This window comes from Nomascus leucogenys, chromosome 13, assembly GCF_006542625.1.
Source record: "Nomascus leucogenys isolate Asia chromosome 13, Asia_NLE_v1, whole genome shotgun sequence".
Classification (NCBI taxonomy): domain Eukaryota; kingdom Metazoa; phylum Chordata; class Mammalia; order Primates; family Hylobatidae; genus Nomascus; species Nomascus leucogenys.
Genome location: NC_044393.1, coordinates 87,171,482 through 87,185,914, shown reverse-complemented (window position 1 = coordinate 87,185,914; position 14,433 = coordinate 87,171,482). Strand labels below are relative to the sequence as shown.

Sequence of the window (14,433 nt, the reverse complement as noted above, 5' to 3'; positions counted from 1 at the left end):
CCATTCTCCTGCCTCAGCCTCCGGAGTAGCTGGGACTACAGGCGCCCACCACCACGCCCGGCTAATTTTTTGTATTTTTAGTAGAGACGGGGTTTCACCGTGGTCTCGATCTCCTGACCTCGTGATCCACCCGCCTCGGCCTCCCAAAGTGCTGGGATTACAGGCGTGAGCCACCGCGCCCGACCCATATTTTTAATTTCTAAGAGCTTTCTGAATGTTTCTTTTTATACCTTCTGGGAAGAAAAGGATTAGCAACTGGTTTGTAACTTACTCTACTTGACTTGGAAATGCCAGGAAAAAAAAAAAAATAGAAAGCAATAAGTCAAATCTGCAAACTAGCTAATGGAATAGCATCTACAAGCAGAAAGAGGTCTCATTTCTGGAATGCTTTTACCAGGATGTACCTGGTCTGGCCAGGTTGCTCTTGTTGTGCAATTCTGGAATCCATGCATACATGGAGGCATGGCCCACTTGAAAATGTCAGTGTCTGCTATGTAACTTTAAGAGTATAAAAAGAAGATTTTTGTCAATAAAATAACTCTATTTGTGTAATAGATGCCTTATATATGCTACTTAGAACCTTACATGTTTCTCTTTCTCTCTCTCTCTCTCTCTCTCTTTCTCTCTTTCTTTTCTTCCTTTTCCCTCTGTGGCCCGGGCTGCAATCTACTCGGCTCGCTGCTGCCCTGCACCGTGGACTGCCTGGGACTGCCGGCGCGCGCCACCCCCGCTGCCTGCTTTTTCTCCTTTGGCTGCAGGCGCGGTTTCGCCATGTTGGCCACGCTGGTCTCCAGCTCCTGACGCCGAGTGCTCTGCCCGCCTCGGCCTCCCAAGGTGCTGGGACTGCAGACGGAGTCTCGCTCACTCGGTGCTCGGTGTTGCCCGGCTGGAGTGCGGTGGCGTGGTCTTGGCTCGCGGCAGCCTCGGCCTCCCAGCCGCCTGCCTTGGCCTACCAGGGTGCTGGGATTGCAGCCCCTGCCCGGCCGCCGCCCCGTCTGGGAGGTGGGGAGCGTCTCTGCTCGGCCGCCCCTCTGCCCGGCCTCCCCATCTGGGAAGTGAGGAGCGCCTCTGCCCGGCCGCCCCGTCTGGGAAGAAGTGAGGAACACCTCTGCCCGGCCGCCCCATCTGGGAAGTGAGGAGCGTCTCTGCCTGGCCGCCCCGTCTGGGATGTGGGGAGCACCTCTGCTTGACCGCCCCGTCTGGGAGGTCTACCACGGAGGCCAGAAACAATGTGGGGGCTGGACGTGGTGGCTCACGCCTGTGGTCCCTGCACTCTGGGGGGTCGAGGCGGGTTGATCACTTCAGGCTAGGGATTCGAGACCAGTCTGGCCAACATGGCGAAACATACGAAAAATGCAACAGACAAACCAACCAACCAACTCAGTGACAACAAAACAGGTCTACGCTGGAGTCATACTCTAATTTTTTCTATTTTCCTCCCTTTCTGATCCTTTATCCCACTTTCTTTTTCTTCCTCTTCCTTCTCCTTCTTCTTTGTCAAATAGAGGATTGAGTTATTATCACTGATCCATATAAAGTCCCTCTCTCATTTATTTTAATTCCCACCCCCCATTTCTATTCCCCGACTTCCCATGTGCAACCTTCCTAATATGTTTGATACGCATCTTTTTGTTTGTATGTATTTTTAGAAAATGTTTATTGTTTTTGTGTGCAAAAAAAAAAAAAAAAAAAAGAACCTTACATGTTAACCCTGGGCTAGAGAATGTTATAAAATGGCAAGGAAGGAATGGGGATCCGCACTGGTCATTTCAGACTTTTCCAGGTTTTGCCTACGTGTCATGATCACCTGTATCCTTTGAATAATTAGGTTTTTTGTTGGTTTATTTGTTTGTTTTGAGACAGAGTCTAGATCTGTTGCCCAGGCTTGAGTGTGTGGCACAAACGTGGCCCATTACAGCCTCCACCTCCCTGGCTCAAGTGACCCTCCCATCTCAGTCTTCTGAGTAGCTGGGACCATAGGCACATGCCACCACACCTGGCTAATTTATTTTTATTTTTTGTAGAGATGAAATTTCACTATATTGCCCAGACTGGTCTTGAACTCCTGGGCTCAAGTGATCCTCCTGCCTGGGCCTCCTAAAGTCCTGGGATTACAGGCATGAGCCACTGCACCTGGCCCAATTAGTAAATTTTGATACTGGCTAAGATTCTGATTCTTATGAGTTCGATTTGATAATCTCATCCTTGGGGTTACCTCAGCATCCCATTTCATAGATTCAATATCTTCTCTTTTCTCTTTGAGGATATCAATTATGGTTTTTATTCTTTATTTAATTTTTATTGTTTTAGAGATGAGCCTTACTCTGTTTTCCAGGTTGGAGTCCAGTGACATGATCATAACTCACTGTAGCTTCAAACTCTCAGCCTCAGGCCATCCTCCCATCTCAGCTTGCTGATTAGTTGGGATAACAGGCATAAGCCACTACAGCTACTCTCAATTATGTTTTTAAAGTCATTTTTCACCGGCATTGTCTCTTTTTCCATCCAATTCCTTCCCTGTGTTTGTTGGGATCTCTTTGATGTCAAAAGCTTTTTCCAAGTGTCGACTGATCCTTAGGTGTTCATTTATATTTCAGATTTAGACACTGTGTGGCTGAGTGTAGATTTTAAAAAGGAGATTTCACTATAGGATGATCAGGGAGGGCCATTGGCTATTTTCCAGGAGACTCCAGGTGCCAATATTGATCTGTATGAATTTCCTGTGGACTGGTCGGTGTTGAAGGTGAGGAAGCCTATACGTTCTGGATTGGGGGCTGTGTAAGTTCTCTGTTGCTACTGTAACAAATGAACATAAGTGTATCGCTTAACACAGTAGAAATGTATTATCCTACAGTCCTGAGGTGAGAGGTTGGATGCAAGTCTCACTGGGCTAAAATCAAGGGGTTGCAGGACTGTGTTCCTCCCTGGAGGCTCTAGGACGCATCTGTTTTCTTGCCTTTTCCAGCTAAAGGTTGCTCCACATTTCTTGGCTGTGGTCCCCTTCCATCTTCAAAGACAGCAATGGCCAGTGGAGTCTTTCTCATGTTCTATACTCCTTCCCTCCTTCTGTCACTTATTAGGACCTCTGTGATCACACTGGACGGATTCAGATCATCCAGGGTTTATTAGCAACCTTCATTTCACCTTACCATGTAACATAACACGTTCACAGGTCCTGTGGATTAGGATGTGGACATCCTTGTGGGGCCATTATTCTGTCTACTGAAGGGGTATATCCCTGGTTACTATTATTCTGAAAGACAAGTAGGAGAGGGAGGCTGGGAGATGGTACCAAATATGTGGTATGTGGAATATTACTTAGTTCCCCTTATTCAGCTAGCATCCTCAACTCTGCCTGGTGTCTGAGTTCAGAGTGCAAAGCAATGTCTTCAGAGAGTTACTTTTCAGTCTTCTTCAAGGGTAGGGGCAGAGTACTGTCCTAACTTTCTCAGGATGGGAGGACATTTAATGCTGTTTCATTTTCATTTAATTCAAAATACTTCAAAATTTCTCTTAAGACTTTCTTTGACTCATTTGTTATTTAGAAGTGTGTGCCTTAATATCCAAATATTTCAGGATTTTTCAGCTACCTTTCTGTTATTTTTTTAAGAGAGGGAGTCTTGCTATATTGCCCAGGCTGGGCTTGAATCCTTGGGCTTGAGCAATACTCACACCTCAGCCTCTAGAATAGCTGGTACTACAGGTGCATATCACCATACCTAGCTTTATCTTTCCGTTATTGATTTCTAGTTTAATTCCATTGTGGTCTCACAGCATACTCTCTCTGTTTTCTATCCTTTTAAGTTTGTTGAGATCTGTTTTATAGCCCAGAATGTGGTCTATATTTGTGAATGTTCCATGTGACCTTGAGAAAATGTGTTTTCTGTTGTTGTTGGATGACATATTTCATACATGTCAATTAGATCCAGTTGATTCGTGGTGCTGTTCACTTCAGGTATATCTTTACTAATTTTCTGCCTGCTGGATTTGTCAGTTACTGATAAGGGGGTGTTGAAGTCTCCAATTATAATAGAGGTGGATTTGTCTATTTCTCCTTGCAGTGCTATCAGATTTTGCTTCAAGGATATTGATTCTGTTGTTTGGTGCATACACATTGAGGATTATTATTCTTCTTAAAGAATTGAGTCTTCCATTGTTAGGTAATACTCCTGTTTATTCTTGATAAATTTTCTTATTCTGAAGTCTTTTATCTGAAATTAATATAGTTACTCTACTTTTCTTTTGGTTAGTGTTAGCATGGTATATCTTTCTCTTTTTACTTTTAATCTATGTCTTTATTTTTAAAGTGAGTTTCTTGCACACAACATATAATTGGATCTTGTTTTTTGATCCACTCTGTCTGTCTTTTCATTGGTATATTTAGACCATTCACATTTAAAGTGATTATTGAAATAGTTGGATTAATATCTACCATATTTATAACTGTTTTATACTTGTTGCACTTTGTCTTTTTCTTTGTCTTCCCTCTTTTACTACCTGCTTGGTTTTAATGGAATATTTTATATGATTCCATTTTCTATTCTCTCTTAGCATAATATTACACTTTTACATTTTTTTCACTGGTTGCCCTAGAATTTACACTGTACATTTACGACTAAGTCCACTGTTAATTAATACTATGCCACTTCACAGGTAGTGCAGATGCATTATAATAAAGTATTCCTAGTTCCTTTCTTCCCTTAAAACATTGTTATCACTCATTTCACTTATCCATACATTATAATCAAATTATTATCAAATTGCTATTATTATTTTGAACAATAATTATTAGACCAATAAGAGTATGAAAACTTAAAGATTTTATCTTTCATTTATTCGTTCTCTGATGGCTTTTCCATTCTTTATGTGAACCTGAGTTTCTGTCCTAAATAATTTCCCTTGTCTCTGAAAAACTTTAAAAAGATATTTCATATAACATAGATCTACAGACATCAAATTCTTTTATTGTTTAGCTGAGACAGTGTTTATTTCTCTTTCCATTTTTGAAGGATAATATTACTGGATACAGAATTTTAGATTATTGGTTTTGTGCTTTCACCATTTTATTTATTTTTAAGTTTATATATATATATATATATATATACTTTTTTTTTTTGAGATGGAGTCTCGCTCTGTTGCCCAGGCTGGAGTACAGTGGCACGATCTTGGCTCACTACAACCTCCACCTCCCGGGTTCAAGTGATTGTCCTGTCTCAGCCTCTCGAGTAGGTGGGCTACAGGTGTCCACCACCATGCCCGGATAATTTTTGTATTTTTAGTAGAGACCTCAGGTGATCCACCCACCTTGGCCCCCCAAAGTGCTGGGATTACAGCCGTGAGCCACTGCACCCATCCATGTTTTTAAAATTGTAAATGGACAAATTATAGTTGTATCAACACTTTAAATATTTCACTCCACTCCTTCCTTCCTTCCTTCCTTCCTTCCTTCCTTCCTTCTTCCCTCCCTCCCTCCCTCCTTCCTTCCTTCCTTCTTTTCTCAGAGTCTCGCTCTGTCACCCGGGATGGAGTGCAGTGGCATGATCTCGGCTGACAGCAACTTCCGCCTTGCGGGTTCAACCAATTCTCCTGCCTCACCCTCTTGAGTAGCTGGGATTACAGATGTGTGCCACCACGCCCAGCTACTTTTTGTGTTTTTAGTAGAGACGGGCTTTCGTCATGTTGGCCAGGCTGGTCTCAAACTCCTGACCTCAGGTGATCTGCCTGCCTTGGCCTCCCAAAGTGCTGGGATTACAGGCATGAGCCACCACACCCAGCCATGTGGTTTCTCTTCGCTACTCTTCTCCTCTCCTTTCCTCTCCTCTCCTCTCCTCTCCTCTTCTCTTCTCTTCTTCTCTTCTCTCTCTTCTCGTCTCTTTCTTCTTCAATTTGGAGACAAGGTTTCATTCTGTTGCCCAGACTGGAGTACAGTGATGCAGTCATAGCTCACTACAGCCTTGAACTCTTGGACTTAAGTGATCCAAGCAATCCTCCTGCCTCAGCCTCCGGAGTAGATGGAACTACAGGCGTGTGCCACCATACCCAGCCTTGCTTTTGTGGTTTCTGAAAGAAAGTCTAACATAATCTTTATCTTTGTTCCTCTGTAGGTAAGGAATTGTTTTCCTTTGGCTTTTTTAGTTGTCTTGTTTCCTGCAGGTACAGATTTTTGCTATTTATCTTGCTTGGTGTTCTCTGTGGCTTGGTGTCTATCATTAATTCCAGACATTTCTCAGCCATTAGTACTTTAAATATTTCTTTTAGGCTAGGTGTGGTGGCTCACGCCTGTAATCCTTGCACTCTGGGAGGCTGAGGCAGGCAGATTGCTTGAGTCCAGGAGTTTGAGACTAGCCTAGACAATGTGGCAAAAGCCCATCTCTACAAAAAATACACAAATTGTCAGGGCGTGGTGGCACACGCCTGTCCAGCTACTTGGGGACTGAGGTGGGAGGATTGCTAAAGCCTGGGAGGTGGAGGCTGCAGTGAGCCATGATCATGCCACTGAACTCCAGCTTGGGCAACAGAGTGAGATCCTGTGTCAAAAAAGAAAAAAAAAAGGCCTCTGTACATATTTTGCTTCTTTCTCTTCTCCTTCTAGTGTTCCCATTTTGCGTGTTACACCTTTTGTAATTGTCCCACAGTTCTTGAATATTTGGGGTTTTATCTATTTATTTATTTTACTCTTTGCATTTCAGTTTTGGAAGGTTGTATCAGTATCTTCAACCTCATTGATTCTTCGGCTGTGTCCAGTCCAACAATGAACCCATCAAAAGCATTCTTCATATTTGCTACAATGTTTTATATTTTTCGCTTTTCATTTCTGTCAGTTAATGTGCTGACTTCGCAGCGAGGGTTGAGGGAGGCACGTCTCACAGATCCAAGTGAAAGCCCAGTCATCAAGTGTGAGAGCCAAATCAACCATCATGCTTAGGAATTACAAAAAGATTACCGTGTTTTTTTATTTCTAACATTTCCTTTTGATTCTTTCTTAAGGGTTTCATCTTTCTGCCTACTTTATCCATCTGTTTTTGTTTGTTTTCCCCAAATTGAATTTTCTTTTTCTTTTTTTTTTATATGGAGTTTCACTCTTGTTGCCCGGGCTGGAGCACAATGGTGCTATCTCGGCTCACTGCAACCTCCACCTCTTGGGTTCAAGTGATTCTTCTGCCTTAGCCTCCCGAGTAGTTGGGATTACAGGCATGTGCTACCACGCCCAGCTAATTTTGTATTTTTTGGTAGAGTCAGAGTTTCTGCACGTTGGTCAGGCTGATGGTGAACTCCCGACCTCAGGTGATCCACCCACCTCAGCCTCCAAAAGTGCTGGGATTATAGGCGTGAGCCACCGTGCTCAGCTTGAATTTTCTTATTTATTTATTTATTGAGACAGGTCTCACTTTGTCACCCAGGCTGGAGTGCAGTAGTGCCATCTCAGATCACTATAGCCTTGACCTCCCAAGTTGAAGCAATACTCCTGCCTCAGCCTCCCCCAAGTAGCTGGGACTACAGGCGTGTACCACTATGCCTGGCAAATTTTTTTTTAATTTTTGGTAGAGACGGGGTTTCACCATGTTTCCCAGGCTGACCTCAAACTCCTGAGCTCAAGCCATCCACCTGCCTCCGTCTCCCAAAGCGTTATGATTACAGGTATGAGCCATGTTGCCTGGCCTTGAATTTTCTTTATTTTCTTTCTCCCTTTCTCTCTCTCTTCTTCCTTCCTTTCTCCTTTCCTCCATCTCTTTCTTCCTTCCTTTTTTCTTTTTTACTTGAAAAATTTTTGTTTCAATTGTTTGTAGAGACAGTCTCACTCTATTGCTCAGGCTAGTTCTCAAACTGCTGGCCTCAAGTGATCCTCCTGCCTCAACCTCCAAAGTGCTTGGATTACAAGTGTGAGCTACCACACCCAGCTTCCTTTCTTTTCTTCTCATCCATCTTTTTTTTTTTTAATTATTTTTTAAATGGTAGTCGAATAAAGCAGTAGGAGTGGAGAAGGAACAAAGAAATCTGTAACTGGCTGCGATCAATTAGTTACCCATCTGTTTTTGCATGTAGTTCACGTTTTCCTTTAGAGCACTTAGCATATTAATCATAATTATTTAAAATATCTGCCTGAGAATTCCCAAATCTGCCATGTCTGCGTCTGGTTCTAATGCTTGCTTTGCCTATTCAAACTGTAAACTTTCTTGCCTTTTTTTCTGCTTTGTAATTTTTTTGTTGAATGCTGAACATAACGTATTGGGTAATAGGAGCTGAGGTAAGTGGGCCTTTAGTTTGAGGCTTTATGTTTATCTGGCTAGGCTGTGTTTAATGTTTGCTGTAGTTATAAGTGTCAGAGACTTCAGTTTTCTCTAGTGTTCTTGTTTTTGTCTTTCCTGTTGCCTTTGGGTTTCCCTAGAATCTCCTTCTTTAATAGAGCTTGTGTCTTTTATCTCTCTGTTATAATCTACTGTTACTGTACTGGAACCCTATTGATGTGGTGGTAAGGTACTATGGAGAAGAAGCATCCTATAATCATGATTCAGCCTGCCTGCCTGCCTGCCTGCCTGCCTGCCTCCTGCCTGCCTTCCTTCCTTCCTTCCTTCCTTCCTTCCTTCCTTCCTTCCTTCCTTCTTTTTCCTTCCTTCCTTCCTCCCTCCCTTCTTTCTTTCTTTCTCTCTCTCTCTCTTCCTTCCTTCCTTCCTTCCTTTTCTTTCTTTCTTTCCTCCTTTCTTTTCTTTCTCTCTTTCTTTCTTTTTCTCTCTCTTTGTCCCTGGCTTGTGACTTTGGGAAGAGTTTTAGCTTTTTCCCTCCCTTTATATGAGATAGGAAGCTAAAAGTGGCTTAATTGCTTATTGTTTCAGAAGATCAGATAAGGCTTAAACAAAGTAGTTTCTTTTGAGAGAAGGTTTTTGTTATGGAGAACAGAATTTTCTGGGCTTATTTAAAAGTGGTTACTTCTTCTCTCTGCCTGCCCTACACATGAGGAGATTTTTCTGTTTTCTTCATTATAAGAACCTAATGGGACTTCCGGAGGAAAACTCATGAAAGTATCTGGGGCGGGAGGGCGCGGGGAGCGGGGGCGGGGGGGGCGGTGCGCCTGAGATTGAGCCCATTATAGTTTTTAACTCGCAGACTGGTCCACACTCAACCTCCAGCACTTAGTTACAGTTTAAATGTTCCCACAGGCTTCATCTCTGTCAGCTTCTGCTCCTAGTAAGCTGTGATTCACCTGTCTCTCCAGCTTTTGATGTGGGAGTTTGCTCTGTGACCTAAGTTCTCTGATGGTTCTGAGAAGAATTGCTGAATTTTAGTCTGTACAGCGTCTTTTCTTGTTTTAAGGATGGGAGTGATGACTTCCAAACTCTTTACATATTTGTTTGAAAAACTCAAATCATTTTTCCTCACACCACCACCACCACAACAGAGAAGACTTCTGCGACTAAATGTGCGTGGGTTTTCCCCCATACCCTAAGAAACAGACACCAGCTGAGTGTCTTTTAATTCAAGTCGCTTTTGGTGCTATCTTCCTGGAGATGGCTTCAGATCCCACACGTTCAGGGCTCAGTCCCACAAGACTGTGTGCCCCCACCCTGACTTTCTTCAGACACCAGTTGCAAGTTCAGGCCTCTGGAAAATTCTGACCCATCAGCTTCAAGTTGGGGTTTCCGCAGCCCCCTCTTCGGGTTCATTTAATTTGCTAGAGCAGTACACAGAACTCAGGGAAACATTTACAGGTACTGGTGTATTATGGAGGTTCTTACAAAGGGTACAGATGGAGAGATGCATAGGGAAAGGCATGTGAGAAGGGGTGCAGAACTTCCAGGCTTCCCTGGGTTCATCACCCTCTAGGAACCTCCATATTTTCAGGTATCTGGAGGTTCTCCGAACCCAGTCCTCTTGGGCCTTTTATGAAGACTTCATTGGATACGCATGATTGACAGCCATGTAGAGATGTGATTGAATAACAGGGTATGATCCAAACCCAATAAGGCCTGTCTGTTCAGATTCTTCTTGGCCTCCATGGGCAGTATTCCTTCTTCGAGAGTACAGGGCAGAACCCCTTCTGAAATGAAGGTCTCATGACCCATAGTCACATGAGAGTTCTGCCTTGGGCAGGTGCAAAGAGGTCAGGAGAAGGTCAGAGAGCAAGATTCTGGCTTTTTTTTTTTTCTTTGGTGAGACAGAGATTTACTCTTGTTGCCAGGCTGGAGTGCAATGGTGCGATCTCGGCTCACCGCATCCTCCGCCTCCCAGGTTCAAGCAATTCTCCTGCCTCAGCCTCCTGAGTAGCTGGGATTACAGGCATGTGCCACTACGCCCGGCTAATTTTGTATTTTTAGTAGAGACAGGGTTTCACCGTGTTACCTAGGTTGATCTCAAACTCCTGACCTCAGGTAATCCGCCCGCCTCGGCCTCCCAAAGTGCTGGGATTACAGGCGTGAGCCACTGCGCCCGGCCAGAGAGCAAGATTCTGTTTGCTGAAACAAGGGTTCTGGGAGTTATGAGCCAGGACCTATAGGCAGAAACCTAATATCACACTATCAGAATGAAAATCTGACAGGCCTGCATGTTTCTGGTCATAATATCTTCCTATTGATTTCATTTTGGGGTCACCCTATGCAGGACTCAGGCTCAGCCGAGGTCTAAGGATGACTTTCCAAGTTCCACCATCTTCAGGTGACTCAGAATAGGAGTTTGGGGTTCTTTCCATCTCTGAGTCACTCTCTGCCAGGTAGCTCTGAGCCATGGCTATGCAGCGGCTCCCATGCAGGCCAGCTCTGTACACAGGAGTCATCGTTGTTTTGGCTCTGGCCTTCCTGCTTCATCCCACTACTTTACAAACAGACTCTAGCAATTCTCCTGTTTTTTTGACCCACCTGCACCCCATCTATGGGGTGTCCTGGGGCCTCAAATTCCCAGAATTTCTGAGCTTCAGCATTGTGAATCCATTGTCATTAACTCCCTCTTGCTTCCACATACCCACCTGGACTCCTTTTAGGCACTTTGATTTCAGAAATGTTAAAAGATAAACTGAGGCAGATTAAAATTTTATTTTATTTTATTTTATTTTAGACAGAGTCTCACTCTGTCACCCAGGCTGGAGTGCAGTGGTGCCATCTCGGCTCACTGCAACCTCCTGGGTTCAAGTGATTCTCCTGCCTCAGCCTCCTGAATAGCTGGGATTACAGGCTTGCACAACCATGCCTGGCCAATTTTTGTATTTTTAGTAGAGACGAGGTTTCACCATGTTGGCCAGGCTGGTTTCGAACTCCTGACTTCAGGTGATCCACCCGCCTTTGCCTCCCAAAGTGCTGGGATTACAGGCATGAGCCACTGTGCTCGGCTGTCACATTAAAATTTTAAAGAGTTTACTTGAACAAACAGCAGTGCGTGGGTTGGACAGCTCCAGACCACAGCGCCGGACAGAAGATGCAGGAGTGAAAGGCTTTTATAAGGTAAATGTGGAACCAGGGCAAGAAAATATTTGGTAGGTGAAAGTGGAGCAGTAGCCATATTTGGATCATTCCAGTGGAAAGTAGTTCGAGTTTGAGGTTAGATGGCAGTTTCAGAGTGGTTAAGCTTCAGTTTCATTTTCCTTTAAGCTAGTCACTTACAAAAGAGAGCCCAGTGCAGTGGCTTATGCCGGTAGTCCTGGCTACTTGGGAGGCTGAATTGGGAGGATCACTTGAGTCCAGGAGTTCAAGACCAGCTTGGGGAACATACTGAGACTCTGTCTCTATTTAAACAAACAAACACACAGACAAACAAACACACAAACAGATGTATTTGCGTTAGGTTTTGTTTTGCTCATGTAGGAACCTAGGACTTCAGAGCCACCCCTGTCTAACTGCCCCCTATTAAATTATTTTAACAGTGCTCTCTGGTCTGTTACACCAGTTGCCAATCTTTCCTCTTCATTCCAGCTCCCAATTTTGGGTTGATGCCTTTTGTCCTCCGCGCTCCTATTCTCTTTGGCCTTTTGGGCTTATGAGTCTTACTACTTTACTATTATTCTTAGTGAAATTTGTAGATAAGCAGCGGCAAACATATATATTCAATTGGAAACATTTTTGTCTTGCCTGGTTCTTTTTTAACGACATGATTATCACCAGAAGGCAAATGTTCTCTAGCCAACTCTCAATTGCACTGAGAAAGAGAATGGCCAGCCCAGTATTTTGAATTTCATCAAGCTTCTTATTAAATACAAGTGTAACTTACATGTCTATCGGTATTGTCAGCCTGATGAAATCAAAGCTAATACTTTCTGATTTTCACAGAATTCTGTCGTTATCTGGTGTTTCCTGAAGCCTGAAGCTCTCCTTTTATAATGTGTTTGATGGCTGTGCTTGAGGGAGGTAGGATAGTTTTCAGGCAAAGGTGGCACTGTTATTAGGTGCTAGATGAAGGGGCTAAGAGAACCTCATAAATTCTTCAATAGAAAGCTGCTGGCTTATTCACATCTGCAGGGTCCCTGCTGCCTTTGTGTTTGGAATTTAAAACTATTCCCAAGGTATGTGTGAGCACTGTTCTTTGTTCATGTCCCCCTCCCCCACAGTATGGTGATCTTTCACAATCCATTATCTGTTTTCTTTTGATAGGATTTCTTTTTGGCAGGGGTATGATAACTTTGATTTTGCTTCTGTTCCATTTGTTCTGATTTCCTTGGTAATGCTTGCTTTCCTTTCATCTTTGTCATCTCTTCATTTTATCTGTTTTATTTCAGTTACAGTGAGTTTTGTCATATTATTTCTCTTAGGAAAGTCTATTCTGGTTTAACAAAGAAAAGTAATGCTTTCCTTTACCTCACTGAGAATAAAGCACATATATATTTTGCTACAGAAAAAATCTATGCTTTATGGAGAAACTCTTATTAGGGGTGGGGTGGGCTGAGATTTTCGCTTGAGCCTTTACTACATTGCCCTTCTTTTGTTTGTAATAGGGAGTTAATTTTTTAAAATCCTATGTCTTGTTTGTTTATTTTTGTCAAAATTATCTGATTTTTGTTTTTTAAACTGGAGGAGAAGAGTGCTGGTTTTAAGATTGGTGACTTAAAACCTGATTGATTGTAAAGAGAACTATCCAGAGACAATATTAAAATAAACTTGGCCCTGAAAATGTTGCTTTTTGGTTTCCATTTACTTTGGAGGTCTCCTGGAGTAGAGGAGAGATTACAGAATGGAGCGCCTCCACAGTCTTCTGTGGGAGTGTTAGTCATTCAATATTTCTTAGTTCCCTTTGTAGATGCAAATTATCGGTTCAAATCATCTAAGCAAAGGAGAGAAAAAAAGACCTCTCCAAGTCTAATCTGAGAAGAAAATCTCCTTGGGAGTAAAGTCTCAGTTCAGCGAACAAAGGAAGAATAGACCAAAGGCTTATTTACCTTTGACTGCTTCGGGGGATTCGGAGGCCACCGAGCATACAGATGCAAAAGAAAGCTTAGGGCTAGACATTCCTTTCTCTACTCTTTCTTTCTTCTTCTTTTGTGCAATGCAATAGACAGACCTGCCCAGAGGCAAGGGAGCTAAGGAGTTTCTAAACTTGAGGTAGGGGGGCAATGCAGTAGTAGTATTATAAAAGCCTTTGTTACTGATTAAGGTCAACAGGGTGAGAAAATACAGAAGAAATCCTTATGGGAATGCAATCTGAGAATGCTACATTTGGGAAGATGACTAGTAATTTTTCCTCCTAGGAGAAAGAACAGGAGAGGTCTTTCCCTTTGGAAGATTCTGATAAGCCAACAAATAAGCCAAACTGAGAGAGGCAGCTTTCTCAACATCCAGCCTCCCCATGGGAATCACAGACTGTTGAGAAGAGGGTGTTTGTTATTCACAATGGCAGAGGCTAAGACAAAAGTGGATTTGTGCTCCCGTAGCAATCCCCAGGCCTTAATCAAATGTTTTTTTTTTTTTTTTTTTTTTGAGACGGAGTCTCGCTCTGTCACCCAGGCTGGAGTGCAGTGGCACGATCTTGGCTCACTGCAACCTCCACCTCCCAGATTCAAGAGATTCTCCTGCCTCGGCCTCCAGAGTGGCTGGGATTACAGACATGCACCACCACACCCGCCTAATTGTTATATTTTTAGTAGAGACGGGGTTTCACAATGTTGGCCAGGCTGTTCTTGAACTCCTGACCTCAGGCGATCCACCCACCTTGGCCTCCCAAAGCTTTGGGATTGCAGGCGTGAGCCACCGTGCCCATGCTGAAATGTTCCTCTTAAAGTCAAGTAGTGAGTCTTACCTTTTATAATTACAGAAATACAGATGTTGCCACAAGTCAGACGGGGAAATATAAAACAATATCCCAGAGAAATCACCATGAGAAAAATGAAGGTGTCTGTACAGTAGATTATCTTTATGTTTACTTTAAAATGCTTCAGCATGGATAGTGTGGTATGATGTGTTCTAGTTACTTTCATTCTTTACTTATGAATAGTTAGTTGGGCATTTGAAGAGCCCTGACTGA

At 43.2% G+C, this 14,433-nt stretch overlaps 2 pseudogenes across 1 annotated transcript in view; both read right to left on the bottom strand.

Moving 5' to 3' along the window:
* The window catches only part of LOC100583029, a 104,278-nt pseudogene that overhangs the window by 43,547 nt on the left and 46,298 nt on the right, over window positions 1–14,433 (bottom strand). The window lies entirely within an intron of this gene.
* Window positions 6,812–6,940, bottom strand: LOC115838162 (annotated as a pseudogene).